The sequence below is a fragment of the Ursus maritimus genome, unplaced genomic scaffold (assembly GCF_017311325.1).
Source record: "Ursus maritimus isolate PB19 unplaced genomic scaffold, ASM1731132v1 scaffold_3, whole genome shotgun sequence".
Taxonomy (NCBI): domain Eukaryota; kingdom Metazoa; phylum Chordata; class Mammalia; order Carnivora; family Ursidae; genus Ursus; species Ursus maritimus.
The window spans coordinates 86,322,091-86,342,812 of NW_024425563.1; the positions used below are offsets into that span (position 1 = coordinate 86,322,091).

The 20,722-nt window shown below is 41.0% G+C and overlaps 1 pseudogene; it reads right to left on the reverse strand.

Annotated features, from left to right (window-relative positions):
- Positions 1–4,600: 4,600 nt before the first annotated feature.
- LOC121105911 overlaps positions 4,601–20,722 on the reverse strand; it is a 33,875-nt pseudogene continuing 17,753 nt past the window's right edge.

Here is a 20,722-nt window from a genome sequence, read left to right on the forward strand (position 1 = left end):
CTGGCAAAGCTGTGTGTGAATTCCACTGGCAACGTTACTGGCAATCTGCAGGATTAAGTTATGCTTTTATTTTTCAGCTCCCTCCATTCTATAGTTGCAAGGTGTAAGAATTTCTTGCTGCACAGTCATGGAGAGTCCCTAGTTTCAGTCCTTAAAGAAAGAATGTCATCATCCTCAAATTTCTCATGTCTTTCAAACTATTTTATGGTGGCAGCAATTCAGTGTCCCCAAAGCCCTGGCTTCAGTGGAGACCTGATGCTTGGTGATCACGGATAGTAAGTAATTTGTTTACTATCAGCAACTCCTCTCCTGCATGCCATAGACTGCCGGTTGCAAAAAAAAACAGAAATCAATCTCCGGTTAATTGGAAAAGAGAAAGGCTGTATTAGCTGTGTATCTGGTAGCTTCTACAGTTCATGAGAAGTCCAGAGAACTGGGTTTAGGAAAGAAATAGGAATGGTGGCTGGGCAGCTTAGATAAGCAGAATCTGTTTATAATGCAAACACGGGCACCACTCCCATCCATTCTGGGTCCTGGCTGCCACTGCCACCGCGGTCCTAAACCCTCCCGCTTCTTTGTCTCTCTCTGACTCCATCTGAGGCAGGAGCAGCTAACTGGCCAAGCAGGTCTAGTACCCAAACCCTAGCTTTCAGAGGGCCAAGAAGCCAAGTAATTGGATCCTCACCAAGATTCACACAGTGGCAGTTTCTTCAAGACAGAAAGGAGTTCAGATCCAGCTCCCAAATCACAGATTGCCTTTATAGATAGACAGGAAGTAACAGGACCCCTATGACTATCAGGAAGCAGCTTGGATGATGGATTATAATGATTTGAGACTTTATGGGGACTGACGGGGAGTGCCTTTTGAACCTGGCATTATGGAGCTCGGTAATTTACTGGATGTGAAGGAGGAGAGAGAGAGAAGGCAAGAGTGGGGTCTAGGACCACTCAGGTTTCTGGCTAGGCTGCCTAGGTGATTGGCTATGCTGTTGATCTTACAAAAAATACCAACAAGTGGGGTTAGATTCTAGGTCCCTAACTCTAAGACAGGCAATATGGCATACCAGTGGAGAGACTCTGAACACAGTCTTCTTTGGTTCAACTCCTAGCTGACTATCTTCCAGCTGTACGATTTTGGATGTATGACTTAACTACACTATGCTTCAGTTTCTGCATCTTAAAATGAGGGTAGTAATAATATCTGTCTTAAAGAGCGGTTGCCAGGCTGAATGAGCATTCACATTAAAGAACTTAGAACAGTGCCTGACACTATTAAGTTCTCAATAAATGTTGATTACTATTGCTAGCTATTATCAATTCAGTACTCTCTCCAATTAATACAAAGAGTTTGGGGGTTCTTTATACCCCTATGACAAGGCTGATCCGAAAAACACAGCAACAACAGAGTGGTCTTGGGCAGTTAGGGTCTACTGGTCATACTCTCCACGGAGAAATGCAGACTAGCCTGAGGACAGCCACTCACAGCCATTCATACAGGCAAGACAGCAGCCACTTAATTAAAGACAGTGCTCCACAGCACCTTGATCAGAAATTAAAAAAAAAAAAAATAACTTTTGCAGATCTAAGACCACGTCTTCTGCATATTCTGATTTCACTTTGTGAAAACTACTAACTCACAAGTTACTTCTACCAAGGGAGTGACACAGCATTCTGAAACCTCTACTCTAACACGAGCAAGTCAAACAGGTTTCTTACATAATAAGAGCTCCGGCATTTCACCGAGGGATTGGCTCCCTGCCAGCTCCTCCATCCCCTGGAGAAAGGTACCAACATATTTGCACAGCCGGGTTTGATCCAAGCTTAGGGCACAGGGCATAGTGCAATGAGCAGGTCAAGGCAGAAAGAGGCCAGTTCTACTGCGGCTCAGAGCAACTCTGGAATGTGTGAGGTTGAATGCAAGTGGGAGGCAAATGCTTAGAGACCCCTGGTGTTTCCAATTCCATTTGGGCATGATTGGGGGAATTCTGGGTCTAGACTGAGCTGAATCCAATGGAACCTTCAAAACTCAATCTCCAGGAGCTATCTGGCAGTTCTGTATCAAATCATTAACGTGGGAACTACCCTGATGCTTACAACCCGGAGAAGCAGCATGCAGCTCTTTCCCCCACATTGAACAGCTTGCGTAACAGAGCAGATCTAAATTTCCTAAAGAATGGGAGAACCCGGGGCCAAGAAAGATAAAGATCAGCTTTCAGGCTGGAAAACAAATATCCTTCTCTGCCAGACTAATGCAAAAACGAACTAAAAATTCTAAAAATTTACCGAAGCCTTTAGCACAAACCTTCCGTTCACTTCTTACTCTGAACTGCTGGAATAATCACAGAATACTCATCTGGTGACCATGAGACCTGGCTGGAAAAGGCTAGTCGGTTCTAGGAAACATATGACCTCTCTACTTTTCTGAGTTCTCTTACTGACTTTGAGACCGAGTGGATCCCTACTTCTGGTGTATGATCTAAAATTTGGGGTGTTTTTATGTTAGGGAAATTAATTTATCAGGATAATGTTATTTTTGACATTACATTGAAAAAGGGAGACAAAATGTAAGCCCCATATCAAGAGGACAAATATTCCATTTTGAGCAATTTTTAGTGGAAGAAGTCTTGCTGACCAGGTAGGATATTTCTACCTTAATAATGAGGCTTGTACTACTTATTTTCAGGTATTGTCCTTGGCACTTTGCATGCATTCTCTCTAATTCTCATAATTAACCTGCAAGGTACGCATTACTACTCCATTACGGGGATGCGGAATGGGTTCGGAGAGGTTACTCTGGCTGGTGAGGAACAGACTTGCTACCACAAAGCACCAACGTTATTTCGCTGTACCAGGATGCCTTTCCCTAAAGAAAGGAAACTGCCGTAGAGTGAGGGTATTTTCTGGTTAAGGTAATTCAGAACAGACTCGAACTTGGTGCAACCATTTGCCAAATAGTATTTTGGGGCTGGAATCACACTTCCATAAAGGTCAAAGATTTGAGGGTCCCCCCCCCCCCGCTTTGCTCCAGTGCGTCAATCAGAGCAGATCAGCATGGAAATACCTAAAATTTATGAGCAGCTCCTGGGCAAATGCTGTCGAGACCAATACCCAGTCCACCCAGACCTTGTCCTGAAGGCTGTGTCTGAGAGAAGCTCTGGGAAAGTCTGTTCCCCTTTGGGGTACTTCCTGCAAATGCACAATCTTTTTCATCTATGCAAAAAGAGCCAATTCATCCACCAACCAACCCCCATGCCCTTCTAGCCCAAACCTATCAACAGTGACATTCCTGGAGGACAGAATCTCTACAGGCAGACCTCGGACATATCGCAGGTTTGGTTCCAGACCACCACAGTACAGCAAATCTTGCAATAAAGTGAGTCCAATGAATTTTCTGGGTTTCCCACTGTATATGAAAGTTATATTTACACTACACTGTAGTCTGTTAAGTCTGCAACAGCATGATGTCTAAAAAGCCCATGTACACATCTGAGTTTAAAGCTACCTTATTGCTAAAAAATGCCAACCATCATCTAAGCTTGCAGTGAGGTGTAATCTTTTTGCTGGTGGAGGGTCTTGCCTCAGTGTTGAAGGCTGCTGACTGATTAGGGCGGCGGTCGCTCAAGGCTGGGGCAGCTGTGGCAGTTTCCTAAGATAAAACAATGAAGTTTGCCACATCAATTGATTCTTCCTTTCACGAGTGATTTCGCTGTAGCATGCGATGCCGTTTGATAGCATTTTACCCACAGAAGAACGTCTTTCAAAATTAGAGTCGATCCTCTCAAACTCTGGTGCTGTCTTACTCACTAAGTTTATGTCATATTCTAAACCCTTTGTTGTCACTTCCACAGTCTTCACAGCATCTCCTCCAGGAGCAGAGTCCATCTCAAGAAACCACTTTCTTTGCACGTCCGTCAGAAGCAATTCCTCATCCATTTACGGTCTAGCATGAGATCGCGACAATTCAGTGACAGCTTCAGGCCCCACTTCTAATCCTAGACCCCGTGCTATTTCCACCGTGTCTGCAGTCACTTCTTCGCCTGAAGTCTCAGACCCCTCAAAGTCACCCAGGAGGGTTGGGATCAGCTTCTTCCAAACTCCTGTTAATGTTGGTATTTTGACTTCTTCCTATGAATCATGAATGTTCCTTTTATAAAAAAACTTCCAGTATAGTTAACATACAGTGTTATATTAGTTTCAGGTGTACAATACAGTGATTCAACAATTCTGTGCATTACTCAGTGCTTGTCAAGTTAAGTGTGCTCTTAATCTCTTTCACCTATTTCACCCATTCCCCCCACCCATCTCTCCTCTGGGAATCACCAAGTTGTTCTCTATATTTAGGAGTCTGTTTATCTCTTCTTTATTTTGTTCATTTGTTTTGTTTCTTAAATTCCATGTATGAATGAAATCGTATGGTATTTGTCTTCCTCTGACTTATTTCACTTAGTATTATACCCTTTAGGTCCATCCATGTTTTTGCAAATGGCAAGATTTCATTCTTTTTTTATTTATTAATTTTTCAAAGTTCCATGATTTATTACTTGCATATAATTCATTCTTTTTTGTGGCTGAGTAATCTTTCTTTTTCTTTCTTTCTTTCTTTCTTTCTTTTCTTTCTTTCTTTCTCCTTTTCTCTCTCTCTCTATCTATCCCACCTCTACTTTATTCATCTACAATTGTGAATAATTTCCAGAAGGTCTTCAATTGACTTTGCCCAGATCCATTAGAGGAATCATTATCTATGGCAGCTATAGCCTTATGAAAGTTATTTCTTAAACAAGAAGACTATAAAATCAAAATTACTCCTTGGTCCATGAGCTGCAGAATGGATGTTGTGTTAGCGTTATGATACCAACATTAATTTCACTGTACATCTCCACCAGAGCTCTTGGGTAACCAGGTATAATGTCCATGAACAGTAATATTTTGAAAGAAATATTTTTTTTCTGAGCAGGTCTCATCGGCGGGCTTCGAATATTCAGGAAACCGTGTTGCAAACTGACGTGCTGTCACCCAGGTTTTGTTGCTCCATTTACAGAGCACAGGCAGAATAGACTTAGCATAGTTCTTAAGGGCCCTTCTATTTTCAGAATGGTAAATGAACACTGGTTTCAAATTAAAGTCTCCAGCTGCATTAGCCCCTAACAAGAGAGTCAGCCTGTCCTTTGAGGCTTTGAAGCCAGGCGTTGACCCCTCATTGACAATCTGTTGTTTAGCGTAGCTACCCTCATTCATGATCTTAGCTAGATTTTCTGGAATAACTTGGTACAGCTCCTACATCAGCACTTGCTGCTTTGCCTTACACTTTCATGTTATGGAGATGGCTTCTTTCCTTAAACCTCATGAATCGACCTCTGCTAGTTCTCAGCCTTCATAGAATTGAAGAGGGTTAGGGCCTTGTCTTGAAATAGGCTTTGGCTGAGGGGAACATCGTGGCTGGTTTGATCTTTTGTCCAGATCAGTAGAACTTTGTATCAGCAATAAGGCTGTTCTCTTTCTCTACATTCGTGTGTTCACTGGAGTCACACTTTTGATTTTCCTTCAAGAACCTTTTCTTTGCATTCAAAACTTGGCTAACTATTTGACACAAGAGGCCTAGCTTTCAGCTATCCCGGCTTTCAACATGCCTTCCTCACTAAGGTTAATAATTTCTAGCTTCTGGGGGCACCAGGGTGGCTCAGTTGGTTAGTCTGCCTTCGGCTCGGGTCGTGATCTCAGGGTCCCGGGATCGAGTCCCGCATCGGGCTCCCTGCTCAGCAGGGAGTCTGCTTCTTCTTCTGCCCCTCATCTGCTTGTGCGTGCTCTTTCTCTCTCCCTCTGACAAATAAATAAGTAAATCCTTTAATAAATAAAAACTAATAATAATTTCTAGCTTTTGGTTTAAAGTGAGAGATGTGCGACTTCTCCTTTCACTTGAACACTTAGAGGCCCTTGTAGGGTTATTAACTGGCCTAATTTCAATACTGTTGTGTCTCAGGGAATAGGGAGGCCTGAGGAGAGGGAGACATGGGGGAAGAGCTGGTCAGTGGAGCAAACAGAACACATACAATGTTATCAGTAAAGTTCCCCACCTTACAGGGAACAATCGCGGTGCCCTACACAATGACAATGGTAACATCAACGGTCACTGACCACGGACCACAACAAATATAGTAATAATGAAAAAGTTTGAAATACTGTAAGAAATGCGACACAGAGACACAAAGTGAGCAAATGCTGTTGGAAAAATGGCACCAACAGACTTGCTTGATGCAGGTTCCCACAAGCCCTCAGGTTGTTAAAAAAAAAAAAAAATCTGTGAAGCACAATAAAGCACAGCAATAAAACGAGATATGCCCGTACCTGATTCATCTTTGTATCTCTCATACAACACTTATCACAGGCCTGCTGGTAACGGAGGGTCCACAGACGTCTGTGGACCCAACAGGTGGATATGAAGCAAGACGTTACATGCTACAAATAATTCATACTTCTGTTCTCAAGAAAACTGCTGCTCTAATGGGGTGATAAGAAACCACCAGAAAAAAAAAAATCAGCTAGTATTTGAATGTGGGATCTAAGTTACTTTCATAGTAAAAATCACAAATGCAGGAGGGAGGACTGTGGGCTAGAGTCCTCAGGGATACTTCATGCAAGAGGAGAAAGCTGGAGAGTGGATAGGGATGGGGTAGGTGGGGGTGGTATGGTGGATGAGGGGAGCAAACATGAGGAGTGAGGGACGGGGAAGAAGAAAAGCATGTTAAGTGGAGGAAACAGCATCTCTCTCAGTATTCCTTCTGCTGTCTTCCTCCCAGCATTCCTTATTGCATCTATTCAAGTTGGTTCTGTCCACAAGTTTTTGTTGTGTTCCCATTTCTATACAAGAGCCCCGATGATGTGGTGAGGTATGGGGGAGGGAAAGCATGCTACAGTCCTTTGAGGAGGGCTCAGTCTTTTCCTGAGCCTCTGTCCCCAGGCCATGCCCTTCTCAAGTGCTTCTCAATCCTCCCTCTTAGGTGAGGCACGATGGCTAGAATGGGCTGGAGCTCGGTATTTCCCTCCCCCTCGGTCACTTAGGCTCCAGTAAAACCCCAGGTGATTAGATTCTGGACAACAGTTTCACATGAGGGCAGGCCATATTAAGAAGAGTGGTCTGGCATATTTCAAAATGGCTGCTCTCCCCTCCTCCTACTGGAAATTGGAAGCCCGAGGGGATTTTTCTCCCATCTTCTCTTTGAGAACCTAGTAGTGCTCCTGGGGGTAAAACTAACAAAAGTGTTGGGGGACTCCTCTAAAGACTATCTTTCCCTGGAGTTTTTCTCTCTCCAACTTGTTCATACTGAGCCTCCAACAACGCACCCGTTAGAGTTCAGATTTTCCTACCTCGCACTTCCCACAGAGGTTTCTGCTCTGGTAACCTGTGATTCTCTGTATCTGCTTGTGTGCTTCTCTCCAATGTCAGGGATAGCAGTTTGCCCTCTGCTCTCAATTCTACGATGGATGGAAGAGGAGTTGTTGGTTTTTAATTTGTTCAGCTTTTTCGTTGTGGGTACTGGAGTGATAACTTCCAAGCTCCTTACATGTAGGATACAAGCACATGTTTCCAAAGCAGCATTTTCCTGCAGTGCATCCTTCAAAACACGAATCTGATGGAGTTCTACAGAATGTTAGTAGTGTTTAGTAACAGAAGGGGTCCATGTTCAAGTAGCTTTGCACAATACTGGGTTTCTTTATAGCAGGACTTTTCAGTGCCTTTGTTATACTAATATGCACCTGATTCTATTTTATGGACTACAGATGACATTGTTTCCTAAACTGATGTGACTATGAAGTTCCTTTGGGAAAGAGTATTTCCTAAGACTATATTCCTCAGAACTTGGGAAATGCTGAATTATTGTCTTTCTCAATACCTTCCCCTTGCCTCTAGTTGCCCCACCTCTGTAGGCACAGTTGACGTAATTAGTCCTTTTTAGGTTCATTCATCCCACAGGCAGTATGACAGCTCTGGTGGGTGAATCTTAAATGTTTGGAACATGGTGCCTTTTAGAGCTTAGAGTTAGGTAGGGAAGGTGAGAAAGACATGCACAGAAAGAACTCTAATTCAAGTCTTCAAAGAAAGAACTGCTTCCCCAACATTTCCGCCGTTTACAAAAGATAAAACAAATTACATCTAGAGAGCCAAAACTGAAAACAAAAAAAATTTTTTTTACGAAAGCTGTTCACTTCCCACATTTCATTGAGGTGCCAAATTGGCTTCAAGAATGAAAAAAGCTTACAGATCAAGTTTCTGGGCAGATCTTCAGGATATCATTCTGCACAGAGTTGCCCATGACTTGCCACCTCATTCACTGACTTGTGCCCACTGCAACATCTCCTTCTGATGTTTCTAGGGGTCCCTGTGGACAAAAATCTAACAGGCAGGAAACGAAGGGCCTGGTGACTTACTCCACATGCGTATTCTCAGCAGGTGTTAGGGCTTTGCAGAGGAGTGAAGGGAAGGCTCTGTGGCACCATTCACCCATCAGCCTCTTGCCTGAATTTGGGACACAACGTTTTTACACTAAAGGACCATTCTCCAGAGCATCGCTCTAGCTTTGACTTATTGGCAATACAAGGAAACAAAAGAGAGCTGCTTTTGCACCAGGCACAAGAGTCAAGAGAAACAAAAATTGGTCCTACACTTGATCTTAGCCCAGAGGCCGAGAAGTGATAGAAGAAACAAAAATTGGTAATGAGTAACCAGTGTATCAATTATTATGAAGAGAAGTGACTGTGTATCCGGTAGGCAGTTTAGTGCAATCTAAGAGGCCTGAGAAAATGCTGTCCCAGGCCTTTTTCCCTACCTGGCTCCCTCACCGGATGCAGCTGTGCCTGAAATCTACCCTCAGGCAGCTTTCTTTGGCTTAAGCAGCTCTTCTCCGGCAATCATCTCTCTAAAAGGCACATACCTAAGGAGAGGAGGACACGACTTAATATGACAGCCTTCGCGTGACTGATACCAAACAACAACTTCGTAGCGTAAAAGGAAACAAGGGCAAATTACTTTGTCTCTTTTTCCTCAGGTTCCTTGTTTGTAAAATGACAAAGTTGAATCAAGAAAGTTCTAAGTCATGCTTCCATTTTATGACTAATGACCACTCTCAGGCTCGAGACAGAATCAAGGTGCTGGTAACTCAGGGGGAAAGGAGGGGAAAGCCTCACAGGCATGAAATCCAGTTAGTGGACATTTATTTTTTATAATGGATGAGGATAGAGAAAACTAGATTGTATGTAAAAAAAAAAAAAAGTAAGTATTATTTTGTGAATATAAGATGTATACTGTATCTACTGGGATTCTCTCCGGAGAAACAAACAAAAGAGAAAGAGATTGACAATCTGGAGGCAGAATTCGCTCTGCCCTGGGGCACCTCAGTCTGTTTTCTCTTAAGTCCGTCAACTGACTGAATAAGCCCCCCTACATTATGGAGGATTATCTGCTTTACTCAAAGTGTACAGCTTTAAATGTTAATCTCATCTAAAAAAATACCTTCACAGCAACAATCAGTTTGATATTTGACCAAATATTTGGATATTGTTGCCTAACTAAACTTACACAAAAATTTAACTATCACATGTATACACGTGTGTGTGTGTGTGTGTGTGTGTGTGTGTGTGTGTACTGGGTAGTAGAAAAACGTATTTCTTATAATGGATTGTGGCCAAGAAGGTTGAAAACTCCTGTTGAGTCCACAAAATCATTCCTGACCCTGCTACTAAGACAGTACTGCCCCTACCACAAGAAGGGGTACTGTACCCCCAAATGTAAAAGCGTGCTTCACAGCTTGCCTCTGTGACACCATTTACAGCCTGCTTCTTGAACATCATCTCAGACTTCCCCACTGCTCATTTTGCTTTAAGTACATGGCCCCTGTTCCCAGCCTGTCATGTGTTCCCACCTCAGGGCCTTTGCATTTCCTCTTTCCTCTACCTGGAAGGCTCTTCCCCAGGCTTTCACAGTAGCTGACTCCTCCTCTCTCAGATTCCCACCCAATTACTGCTACCTCCTCAGAGGACCTTCCTTGGCCCATACATTCCCCAGTAACCCTCTATCCTATTACACAATCTTATTTTCTCCCTTGCTCTTATCATTATCTAAAATATGTTTGTTTTTGGTCATTCTCCAACACAAAGGTAAGTTCCAAGTCTTTCCTGCTCACCTTTTATCTTCAATACCTGGCTCGTGCTGGCACACATAAACCCCCCATAAATGGTTACAGGATGACTGAATGGTTGTACGATGGACATTTGTCCATGATTTGGCTATCCATCACCTGAGCCCCCTTTCTATTTTAGGGAGTGCCCACTTTATGACTCTTGATGGGAGAAAGCAGCTGACAATGATACTCATTTTCCCATCCCCCTTTGGCGTGAGGCATGGACATGTGACCCAGGCTCAGCCAATCACATACACCCTCCCTGGAAGCCCCCTTGTCTCTCCCCTTTTCTCTTCTTCCTTGTCAATCTTCTTGATCTTTTCATGTCCTTCCTCCGGACAAGATTTTATAAGCATCAGGGACTTGGACAAGTCTTGGCAGTTACCTTTTGCTAAAAGCAACAAAGGCCTCTGTGGTGTAGTCTCTCTACATACTACCAGCAAGGGTGGGAAGGACTGAAGAATACTGTGTGGACCAGAGTCAATCATTGACATTTCTTGGATTCATCAATTAATGATTTGAATTCTAAGCCTTTGAGTTGGTTGGGACCTACCAAGGGATCACTATTTGTAGCACCTGGCGTAGTGTATTTAGGGCTCTTTATAAATGCAACACATGTGGTTTAACCTCAAGGAATTTCTATAAACTAAAAGAAGAGAGAAACGTCACATGATTTTTTTTTTTAAAGGAGGTGGCAGATTGTACCTTCTAAATATGGCCACAACGATATCTTCTATGTGCTCTTCTTCAGGGCTGTCTTCCCAAATCCAGCCAAGACTTGGACTCTTATCTCTCAATTCTCTTGAATCTGGATGGGACCCACGACTACTTCAACCAACAGAATACAGCTAAGTGATGTCGTGCCACCTCTGGGCATGGTGCTTAACTGGCCCGACAGCTTCTGCTTCCTGCCTCTTGGGAGCCAACTACCATTTAAGAAATAGGACACACTGACCAATGTCGTATAGGTTGCTGCCTATGTTCTCCTCTAGGATTTTGATGGATTCCTGTCTCACATCGAGAAGGGCCATATGCACCCCAATGTTCATAGCAGCAATGTCCACAATAGCCAAAGTGTGGAAGGAACCGAGATGCCCTTCAACAGATGACTGGGTTAAGAAGTTGTGGTCCATATATACAATGGAATATTACTCAGCTATCAAAAAGAATGAGTTCTCAACATTTGCTGCAACATGGACGGCACTGGAGGAGATAATGCTAAGTGAAATAAGTCAAGCAGAGAAAGAGTGGGGGCCTCAGAGGGGAGGGGGGTGGGGGAATGGGATAGACCGGTGATGGGTAGTAAGGAGGGCATGTATTGCATGGTGCACTGGGTGTTATACGCAACTAATGAATCACTGAACTTTACGTCGGAAACCGGGGATGTACTGTATGGTGACTAACATAATATAATAAAAAAACATTAAAAAAACATTAAAAAAATAAAAGATGAAATAAGAAGAAAAAAATAAAAGATGAAATAAGAAGAAAAAAATAAAAGATGAAATAAGAAAAAAAAAAAAAAAGAAATAGGACACATTGAGACCATGACGCCGTAAGAAGCCTAAGCCGTGTGGAGAGGCCCTAGAGGAAGACGTACTGTGTGGGGAGGGAGAGAGAGAAGAAAGTGTACCAAAGTACCAGACTCATGAGTGAAGTAGCCCTATCAAAGCTGGATCCTTCAGCCCGACCTGCCTCAGCTGATGCTGTGTAGACCACAGCACCACGCTGAGCCTTTTCTGAATTCCTAACCCATACAACTATCAGTGAGATAAAATGATCCTTTAAGCCATTGCAGTTTGGAATGGTTACGTAGTACCAGATACTAGAACAAAGGGCATATATATGTAATGTTTCTAAGCATCTGGATGTGTCCATGTAGAGTGTTTTGTGTAAGTGCAGAAAGTCTGGGGTGCTAAGGACCCCAGAGCAGATGTTTCAGTCTCCTGGGTGTAATCAGCACCCTTGGAAAAGCCAGCCTTCAAATAAGAGGAAATCTATACCTGTTCAAGATTGAAAAGGATCTTGCAGTCAGATGCTAGTGATTTCTGGGCTCTTTATTCTGTTCCACTGATCTATGTACCTGTTATGTCAATACCATACTATTTTGACTACTATGGCTTTGTGATATGGCCCGAAACTGGACTGTGATACCTCTGGCTTTGTTCTTTTTCAAGATTGCTTTGGCTATGTGGGGTCTTTTGTGGCAATGTGGGATCTATTTTTTCCAGTTTTGTGAAAAATGCCATTGGAATTTTGATAGGGATTTCATTGAATCTGTAGATGCTTTAGGTATATGGATATTTTAAATTATTAATTCTTCCAATCTATGAGTGTGATACATCTTTCCATTTATTTTTTTCATCTTCAATTTCTTTCATTAATGTCTTAACAGTTTTCAGTGTATAGGTCTTTCACCTCCTTGATTAAATTTATTCCTAGGTATTTTATTCTTTTTGATGCAATCATAAATGGGATTATTTCTTTATTTCTCTAATAGTTCATTATTAACATACAGAAATGCAACTGATTCTGTATCCTGAAACTTTACTAAATTCATTTAATTCTAATAGTTTTTTTGTGGAATCTTTAGGGTTTTCTAGATATAGTATCATGTCACCTGGAAATAGTGAGTTTTACTTCTTCCTTTCCAGTGTGGATGCTTTTTACTTCTTTTCTCTTGTCTGACTGCTTTGGCTAAAACTTTTAATACTATGTTGAATAAAAGTGGCAAGAGTAGACATCTTTGTCTTGTTACTCATCTTAGAAGTAAAGCTTTCAGCTTTTCACCATTGACTATGATGTTAGCTGTGGGTTTGCCATATGTGACTTTTTCTATTTTGAGGTATGTGTTCTCTATACTCACCTTGTTGGGAGTTTTTATCATGGATGGGTGTTGAAATTTGTCAGGTTTTCTGCATCTGTTGAGATGATCGTATGATTTTTTATCTTCCATTTTGTTAATGTGATGTATCATGTTGGTTGATTTGCAGATATTGAAATATCCTTGTATCCCTCGAATAAATCCCACTTGATCATGGCATATGATCTTTCAATGTGTTGAGTTCAGTTTGCTAATATTTTGTTGATAATTTTCCATCTAATTTAATCAGAAATATTGGCCTATAATTTTCTTTTCTTGTGGTATCTTTGGTTTTGGTATCACGATAATGCTGGCCTTTTAAAATGAGTTTCAAAGTGTTCCCTCCTTTTCAATAAAAAAAAAAATAGTTCAAAAAGGATGGCTTTTCAATCTTTGAATGTTGGTAGAATTCATTAGTGAAGCCATCTGGTCCTACACTTTTGTTTTTTGCGAGATCCTGATTATTGATTCAGTCTCCTAACTAGTCTATTCAGCTTTTCTGTTTCTTCAAAATTCAGTCTTGGAAGATTTTATGTTTCTAGGAATTTACCATTTCTTCTGGGTTGTGCAATTTGCTGGTGATAACTGTTCATAGTAGTCTGTTAAGATTTGTTGTATTTCTGTGGTATTAGTTGTAACTTCTCTTCTTTCATTTCTGATATTATTTGAGCCCTCTCTCTTCTTTTATTGGTGAATGTAGCTAAAGGTTTGTCCTTTTTATCTTTTAAAAGAAATAGCTCTTAGTTCCATTGATTGTTTCTATTATAATTTTAGTCTCAATTTTATTTACTTCCACTCTTTATAATTCTCTTCCTTCTAACTTTGGGTTTCACTTGTTCTTCTTTTTCTAGTCCCTTTAGGTATAAAGTTAGCTTATTTGAGATTTTTCTTGTTTCTTAGGGTAGGTCTGTATTGCTATGAACTTCCCTGTTAGAACCACCTCTGCCACATCCTATAGATTTTGGTATGCTGTATTTCTGTTCTCATTTGTCTCTAGTACTTTATTTATTCCTTTTTTTTTTTTTTTTGATGACCCACTGGTTGTTCAGTAGCATACTGTTCAATTTCCACATTTTTGTGGTTTTTCCAGTTTTCTTCTTGTAACTGATTTCTAGTTTCATACCACGGTGGTCAGAAAAGATTCTTGATATGATTTCAGTCTTCTTGAATTTATTGAGACTTATTTTGTGGTTTACCATGCGAGCCATCCTGGAGAATGTTCCATGTGCACTTGAGAAGAATGTGTATTCTGCTTTTGCATGTGATGTTCTGTATATAGCTATAAATCCTTCTAGTCTAATATGTCATTTAAAGTTGATATTTCCTCAATGATTTTCTGTCTGGACAATCCCTCCATTAATATAAGTGGGATGTTAAAGTCCTCTACTATTACTGTATTGCTAACAGTTTTTAAAGTTTGTTATTTGCTTTACATATTTTGGTGCTCTTATGTTGACTGCATATGTTCATAAATATTTTATCTTTTTGCTGAGTTGACCCCATTATCATGTAATGCCCTTTTTTGGTCTTTTATTACAGTATTTGTTTTAAAATCTAGCCACTTTGGAAAACAGTGTGGAGGTCCCTTAAAAAGTTAAAAATTGAGCTACCTATTGATCTAGCAATTGCACTACTGGGTATTTACCCCAAAGATACAGATGTAGTGAAGAGAAGAGCCATATGCACCCCAATGTTCATAGCAGCATTGTCCACAATAGCTAAATCATGGAAGGAGCCTAGTTGCCCTTCAACAGATGACTGGATTAAGAAGATGTGGGCCATATATACAATGGAATATTACTCAGCCATCAAAAAGAATGATTTCACAACATTTGCAGCAACATGGATGGGACTGGAGGAGATAATGCTAAGCGAAATAAGTCAAGCAGAGAAAGACAATTACATATGGTTTTACTCATATATGGAACATAAGAAGTAGAAAGATCGGTAGGAGAAGAAAGGGAAGAAGGAAGGGAGGCGTAAAAAGAAGGGGGAATGAACCATGAGAGACTATGGACTCTGGGAAACAAACTGAGGGCTTTAGAGGGGAGGGGGGTGGGGGATTGGGATAGGCCGGTGATGGGTATTAAGGAGGGCACGTATTGCATGGTGTATTGGGTGTTATATGCAAGTAATGAATCATGGAACTTTGCATCAAAAACTTGGGATGTACTGTATGGTGACTAACATAAAAATGAATAAAAATTAATCACAAAAAAATCTATTTTATCTAACATAAGTATTGCTACAACAGCTTTCTTTTCATTTCCATTCATCTGCACTATCTTTTTCTATCCCTTCACTTTTAGTCTGTGTCCTTACTTCTGAAGTGAGTCTCTGCAGGTAGCATATATATGAGACTTTTTAAAAAAATCCACTCAGCCACTCTATGTCTTTTTACTGGAGTCCATTTAAATTTAAAGTAATTATTGATAGGTATGCACTTATTGCCATTTTGTAATTCTTTTCTGGCTGTTTTTGTAGTTGTCCTGTTTTTTTCTTCTTCTCTTTCTTCCTTTGTGGTCTGATAAATTTCTGTAGTGCTACATTTAGATTACTTTCTTATTTTCTTTCGTGTATTTACTGTAAGTTTTTCCTTTGTGGTTACTATGAGGTTCCCATATAACATCCTATGTATATAACAGTCAATTTTAAGTAGATAGCAACTTAAATTTGAATGCATTCCAAAACTACATTTTTATTTCATGGTTTTTTTTTTAATATTTTATTTTTTGAGAGAGAAAGAGAAAAAACGAGCAGTGGGGAGGGGCAGAGGGAGAGAAAGAGAGAGAGAGAGAGAGAGAGAGAGAGAGAGAGAGGCAGACTCCCTGCTAAGCAGAAAGCCCGTTGCGGGGCTTGATTCCAGGACCCTGGGATCATGACCTGAGCTGAAGGCAGACGCTTAGCTGACTGAGCCACCCAGGCCTTCCCCCCTATATTTATTTTTTGATGTTACATTTTACATCTTTATTTTGTGTATCTCAACTTATTACTGTAATTTTAGTTATTTTTACTTTTGTCTTTTTACCATCATAGTAACTTTATAACTGGTTAATCTACTATGTTTGCTATATATATCTACCTTTTTCAGTGAGATTTTTACTTTCATATGTTTTCTTGTCTTTAATTAGTTTTCAGCTTAAAGAAGTCACTTAAACATTTCTTGTAAGCCTGGCTTAGTGGTGATAAACTCCTTTAACTTTTGCTTATCTGGAAAACTCTCTCTCTCCTTTTATTCTGAATGACATTCTTGCTGTTTATTCATGATTGGAAGATTTTTCCTTTCAGTACTTTGAGTATGTTATGCCAGTCTCTTTTGGCCTGCAAATTTTCTGCTGAAAATCTGCTGGTAGTCTTAATGAATTTTCCCTTGTCCATAAAAAAATTGCTTTTCTCTTTCTGCTTTTAAGATTCTCTCTTTAACTTTTAAGATATTCATTATAACGTGTCCTGTTGTGGATTTCTTTGGATTCATCTTATTTGGAGCCTTATGGGCTTCCTGGACCAGAATGTCTGTTTCTTTTCTCAAATCAGAGAAATTTTCAGCCATTATCTTCAAATACATTTTCTGCCTCTTTCTTTCTCTTTTCTTTTCCTGGGACCCCTACAGTGCAAATGTTATTCTGCTTGATGTTACTATTACGATATCATCACTAAGAAAAAAAATTTTTTTTTCCTTTTGCTGCTCTGTCTGGTTAAGTTTTATTGGTTTGGGTTCTAGCTCACTGACCCATTCTTCTGCTTTATCCAATCTGCTGTTGAACCCCTCTACTGTATTTTTTTAGTTTAGTTATTGTACTCTTCAACTCTGTGACTTCTGTTTGGTACTTTCTCATATTTTCTCTTTGTTGAAAGTTTGACTGTGTTCATTCACTCTTCTCCCAATTTTGGTGAGCATCTTTATTATCATTATTTCGAACTCTTTATCAGGTATGGTCTTGTGTAAGAGATGACCCATGGGGCCAGAAGCACAATCCCTCCTGGCCACCACAGCCAGGCACTCAAGTATGGGCTGCACATACCTGTCAGCTGTGGTGGGGCTGGGGCTCCTGAACAGAAGGGGGTAAGGCGCCCAGCACGTTGTAGTGCAGCAGAAGCATGGGGAAGCAAGGTACAACCATCAGTGCTAGCAAGTTAGAGGGAGACTGCCAAAATAGCGCCTGACAGCACTGGCATGAGCAACATAGAATGAGATCACAAAAATGGTACCTACTAGTGCTTCCGTCCCCAGAGAGTCCTAACAGGTTCTGGCCTCTTTGGCAGTCGCTTTAAGATTAATAAGTGGGTCTCTTTCACATATAGTCTAGATGCTTTTCAAACCATTGCTTTTATGTTGAGTCCCAGAGTGAGTGAGTCTTTGTGTCAAACATTTAAGAGCAGATTCTCCATTTTCTACAGGTCTATGGTACTCCGAGATATAATCCTTTTTGGCTTCATGTGTTGTGGGCTTGCCTCTCCAACACAGGAACCAAGGACTGGGGTGCTTGATGTGGGGTACAAATCCCTTATCCCTCAGGAAAACTTTTGTATTTTTGAGGTCCCTCCCAATTGTGGGTCACTGCACCTGTGGTAGGGTTTTGCTGAGAATGTTTCTCTGCCTCTCCTACCTGCCTTCATGCTGTCCTTTAATCCTTTGTTGTGGAGGTGCTGTTCATATAGTTTTTCAGACTTTTTAAGTGTAAATTATTCCATAGGTAGCTATAGATTTGTTGTGTCTGTGGGAGGAGGTGAGTTCAGTATTTTCCTACTTGCCATCTTGAACTTCTTGCCAGACACAAGTGATTTCTGACATCACTGAGAGAGGGCTGGCATGGATCAAGAAGAGACAATATCATCATCAGAACTACTAAAAGCCCTTTACCATCTGAAGAGGCACAGTTATCAGCTCTCAGCTCCATACACCTAATGGTATCAATTCTTGGAATCCTTCAACTTCTTGGTTGTGGATGGATCAAGGAGATTTTTTCCCCTGACTTCTTCATTCCCCTCCAAAATTTAAGCCTTGGGGAAAATCAGACTGCAACCAAACATCACTATAACAGGCACATATACTATGATGCATTTTATGGAAGAAAATTAAAATGTTAAGGCATTATATGTTAAATCCTCAAGGAAACATGATTCGAAAAATCTCTTATGTATTTAATGCCCTGCTTATGTTTCTCCCAGAAACACTCTCTACAGCTTTCACTAGAAGAAAAAAAAGATTGTTGTTTTGTCTCATCTGTGGACTCCTTATGTTGGGTTTGGTAGCAACTACCAGGTGAAATCTGTGTGTTTCCGAGTTAACCTGGAAGCAGGTAATTCCACAAGGGGGCCCTACACCACATGGCTTTGTGACGTGTGCAGGTACTATAGGACATGTTTTCTTTTGTAAATCTCTAGGTAAGGTACGTTCTGTCTATCTCCTACCCAGGAGCCATTCCTCACTGTACATCTTTGATTTTTTAAACGTAGCTAGTGACCATCTCCTTCACTGGGAGTTCAGACAGTCCCTCAGCCCAAGTAAGTGAATCTTGATTAAGTCAGTGAATCAAATTCCATCCTATTTGTCAGTAACTGGTTTAGGAATAGGAATGTGACACAGTTCGGGCCGATGAGGGCTAGAAGTCTGCTGTGGGACTTTGGGGAAAGTTCTCCTATCTTTATAACAGGCAACCAAAGGAGGGATATTCTCCATTTCTGTCTTCTGCTAGAAGGTTACTATGTGAACGTGTGATGCCTACAGACACCATCTTTTCCACCATGAGGGGAGCCAGTCCAAAAGAAAAGTCAAGGAACTGACCAGAATGGTGAGAGGAAAGAACCCATGTCCTTTATTGTATTATGAGCTGCTGAGTTAACCTACCTTAGAATTACCCTAACTCTAGGCTTATGTAAAAATGTATTTCTTAAATTTATTTAAGTCAGTCTCAGTTGAATTTTTTGTTTTGCAACTCATAGCATTCTCATATAGTAATTAAGAATAAGAACTAACAAATGTACTAAAGGGAAAACCATCTTTGGCACTGGGGAGGTAAAGATATCGCATGCTTTTGGATAGGGAAGGCTAGAACATATGTTGGGTTGTCAGTTGCCTTTGGGGAGATCCATGTTAGTTAGAACAGCAAAGGAAGTCACCTTAGGAGCACCTGAATTAAACTCAGCTTTGAAGAGCTCAAAATAAGGGAGTCAAGAGCAAAAAGCCACTGTTATGCAGTGTTTCTGTAAGGCTTCGTTAGTTCACAAGGAAAACGCAGAGTATCCAGAAGGTCTGAAAGCCTGAAATGAGGGTGTCATAGCATCTGTGAAGAAGATACATGTGGATGTGTGTAGGCAAGGATGGAATAAGATGGGGAAAATAGGATTTTAATTACTGTAGCACCTAGTGATATGACTCAGAGTGAGTGCATGTTTACTGGAGTTCCTCTATGGGATAGTAAAGGAAATTCTTTGCATAACAGCTCTGGATGGCTGTCCCCAAAGAGTTATCCCAAGCTATGGGGCTCTTGGAGATGTACCAACAACCTGACTTGTGTCTGGATATACTGCCATCAGTTCCTTTGAGAACAACCAGAATGATGAAAACACTCTTGACACTTGGAACTGCTCATATTTTAATTCTCTTGTCACAGGATAAGTATGTTGCCTCTGTGCTCTGAACCAAATCCTGACGTAGTTCTTGGAATGAAGGAAACATAAATTTTCTAATCTGACAGAGAACAGCAACTCCTCAATAAGCAGCAAAGGAAGGCTGAAATGGAAGACTGGCCACTTTCTCATAGCCCCCCGGAAGGCAATTTGAGTAAAATGGAGGCTTTTAAAAAATTATTGATTTCTTTTAGAAGCTCCTGAAAAAGGGAAAAGCAGCCCCTGACAACCTGGAGCTGGTGTGGCCCTCACAACTGGGCCTTGCTGTTATCCTGTTGAGGACAAACAAATTTCACAGAACATCAACATGAGACAAGGCCACTCTGTGATCATGGTAGATCGAGACAGAAACAAGTCTACCTTATAATCACATGGGAACACAGACACAATCTGAACGCTGTTCAAGTTACAATACGCCAAGTGTTCCACTCTCCTGGCTAATGGGAGTGACCACTCCTCCTTTACCAATTACAACTGTGGCCTTGCTCTATTCTACTCTCCCTCTAAAGATTTATTAGGATGTTGTAGTAGTTTCCTAGGGCTGCCATAACAAATTACCACAAACTTGGTGTCTCAGAACAGCAGACATTCATTTTCTCACAGCTCTGGAGACTCAAAGTATGAAATCAAGGTGCCAGCAGGATTGGTTCCCTCTGGAGGGTCTGAGGGAGAATCTGCTCCATGCCTACCTCCTCGCTTCTGGTAGCTGCTGGTAATTCTTAGTGTTCTTTAGCTTATAGGTATATTCCAATGTGTGCCTCTTTCTTCACATTGCCTTCTCCCCTGTGTCTCTCCTCTTTGTTTCTGTCTTCTCTTATAAGGATTCTTGTCATTGGATTTAGGGCCCACCTGGTTAATCTGGGATGACCTTGTTTCTAGAGCTTTTGTTTTATTACATTTGCAAGGACCCTTTTTCCAAACAAGGTCACACTCACAGGTACTGGGGATTAAGAATAGGGCATACCTTTTGGGGGACCATAATTTAACCCACTACAGATCCCTAACTGTAGAATTACCCCAGCTTCCTGACAGCATCCAATCCAGAGCAAAGCCTCTC